At 40.6% G+C, this 3152-nt stretch overlaps 1 pseudogene; it reads left to right on the plus strand.

The window, feature by feature from the left end:
* The first annotated feature begins 252 nt into the window (after positions 1–252).
* On the plus strand, positions 253–1210 carry LOC137985495 (uncharacterized; annotated as a pseudogene).
* Positions 1211–3152: the final 1942 nt, after the last annotated feature.

The following is a 3152-nucleotide window of genomic DNA, read 5'->3' on the forward strand; positions in this document are numbered from 1 at the left end:
TCCTCTCTATTAAAGGGTTTTAGTAACGCCCAATCCTTTATCCTGAGGTAAGGGACCACTCCCTCCCGTTAAACAACATCACGGAAGGAACCAGATTAAGAGGGGCGACTGATTGAAAACCAAAAAGCAGCGTTTTTTTTGATCGTAAGGTCTCTTAACGTGTTTGGCTGATCATTGCCACATTTTGGTAACATTTACAGAATCACAAAAGGACGCCATAACCTGGTGCGATTCAATCAACACTCTGCAAATATGGCAATGGAGCAAGGTATTGGAGGAGAACATGAGTACATTAATGACGACGCGCGCTATCGTTATAACAGCGAGTACGATCAGGATGGGACTTTACAGACCGATGACGCAGGATCAGATGTAGCTGTAGCACGTGCAGTACTTGTAGCACGTGTAGCAACACTTCGACAGACCGAGGTTAGAGCCTTGGCGGATAGCACGGTGACGAAGACCGAACCGTATGTTCCTTGATGTGAGAAGCAAGTACCAAAAAAGACCTACAACGAGCAATGGACACTAACAGCGCGTTGGAAAAAAGGAATTTCAAAACGAAAAATACCACTTTGTAGGGACAAATGGCTTTACAGCCGAAGATAAGTTAATCCATGGAGAAATTTAGGAACACGTTTTGTGGTGCTTAAAGCCGAATGCTTCTCAGTTTAAAAATGGAGGTTCTTGATAAATGGTGAACAAAATCCCGGAGAAATTCTCTTGGGTGGAAAGCAAGGAAAAAAAGAGAGTACACTTCATGGATTCTTCGTCATCTTCTGATGACGTCCATCAAGCTGAGGCCTTTCTATTTCCAGTCTCTCGGGACTGTAGTGTACGAGTGCTCGTTTCCAATCTTACGATCAACCTACCCCCAAAACAGGTTGAAACCGTTTGTGCAAAAAGAACATGAAAACTCTAGAACATGGCAGACCACAAAAGTGATCTACATGGAAGGTGAGATGCAACGGGAGTATCACCGATTGAAGAAGCGTTGTAAAAACGATCGATCCCATTAAAGCTGTCACCGCGATCTCTAAACACAGTTTAAAAGCAAAAGGAGTCAGAAACAATTATGGCTCTTGGGACTCTTCTCCCGAAGAGAAATTTACCGCGGACACGGTTTCATTGCGTTCGGCTGTCCACAACAAGAGTTACGACCCTCACGTTCGGGAGAAAAAAAAACGCTGCACGCTTTAGTCACGCCTGAGAGAAAGACGTTTGGAACGTATCGACAAAACTCTCAAGGCGCCAACCTTTAAGTTGTAGCTTGTGTTCTGACCGCGTTCACGCTCAAAAGGAGCCTGGGACTAATAAACACGTCCCCCCCACCCCTGGCACTATGCGAACGAACAGGATTGTGGGGTATGTTTTGAGGGCCTTCACACTCCCAGATCCAAATGAAGTGAGCTACCAGCTCCATTCAAGAGGAGCCGCACAAAGTTGTGAAGATCAGGATGTATCGTGGTTTTAATGTGTTAACCATAGGCATGGCTTTGCAGCAGATTGCAATTCAGATGTTCACAATTTTCAGCAAACCGTCGAAACCTCTCTTTTCCACTTAATATGATCCACCTATAATTTAAGGAACTCGGAAACAAACTAGCTGTTCCATTGCCCCGCACCAATTTCCTAAAAAACAGCTTTAGCTATGATGGTTTCGGTTATTCTGGAACAGCTTGTCACATGGATTGCGGCAAGCCAAAATCAACTTCAATGTGTTCGGGGGGGGGGGGGGGGGAAATGGTTTGTCGCGATTTCTTCCATCTTGTGTGGGAAACGACTAAACGCACACGGCATCTATGTACAAGCAGAATTTTTTTATATTTTCTCTATTTTCTCTTTTAATTTCTGATCATGTTTACTATAGATTATAAGTAGATTGTAATTATTATTAATTATTAGTTTATCTGATAGATTTATCGTGTTTAAATAAAAATAAAGTTCAAGTTCAAGTTCAAGCTGACAAGTTTTACGCTTCCCTATTCTGCACACAAGCATGACTTGCGTTTCTTCAATTTCAAATGGTCAAACAAAGCCTGCTTTAATGTTTTTTTTAAACCGGCAATGTTGTATACACTTCTTTGCTCTATTATATAGAGATAAAAGTTGTTTTTGCGCGGCTAAGAATTAAGCTTTGAGGCTTTCTTACTGGTTGTAGGCTGAAATTATTTCACTTCCTGTAATCTCTGTGTACTTGCAGCGAGCCACCAAATAGTATTTTTTTTTCTTTAAATCAATGAACAAACGTTTTTACTGAAACCAGATTTTAGCGATGTGTTGCGCAAAATTAAAGCCGTGCTTTTTGTGAGGACAAAGAGAGAATTTGATATATTCATTCATCAAAATGAAATTTAATGTACGCATGATTTGTAAATGCATGCTATAAAACACACTGTAGAAATACATGGGTTCCTTCTATGGGACCGGACGCAGAAAGAACAATTATCCCGTTTGTGACTGTACTTTTGATGGGTATTATGTCTTGGTTTTTTGTTACCACCATCTTTACTCCATGGAGAGGGGGGGCGTGGAGAGAGGAACACTTGCTTCTTGTTCGGAAAAAATCCTTTTGTGAGAATGATAATAAAGCGGGATTTGAACATTTCCCCCTTTACGTTTCGATTCATAGAAGTTGCACAATAAAATGCTTTTATTCAACGGACTTTAGTGTCCACCTCCATTTTCTTTAAAAATATGGTGACGATCGCCTTCAAATAGGAGCCACCCCTCAACAGCATATAGCTTAACAAAGTAAAGGTTAACCTGGGGGGTCATTGTCACCCCCAAGTAGTACATTTCTTTTATTAGTGAAAATTGTCAAATTGTTGCTCGTTTTACCAGATTAAGAATCTTATAAACTAAATTCGTCTATAATAAGGAAGATTCGTAAGGCTGTCTTTTTTTAAAATGGACAAAGTAAGAAAGTGTATGATTTTTTCGTGGCCACAAGTAAAATGTCCTATTAAAAACACAATTGTCAACATTTGGAGAAAAAAACAGACAGCCAGACTGATTCAGTTATTTGTCATTCAAGTGAAGGAGACATTGTCTACCCGATCTGAAAAGTTTTCTGTCGGATTAGAGGATGACTTTTGGTCTGTTATTTTCTCGGTCCGTCACTGAACCGTTTTGGAAACACGAAGAACACA

Source organism: Montipora foliosa, chromosome 14, assembly GCF_036669935.1.
Source record: "Montipora foliosa isolate CH-2021 chromosome 14, ASM3666993v2, whole genome shotgun sequence".
Classification (NCBI taxonomy): Eukaryota; Metazoa; Cnidaria; class Anthozoa; order Scleractinia; family Acroporidae; genus Montipora; species Montipora foliosa.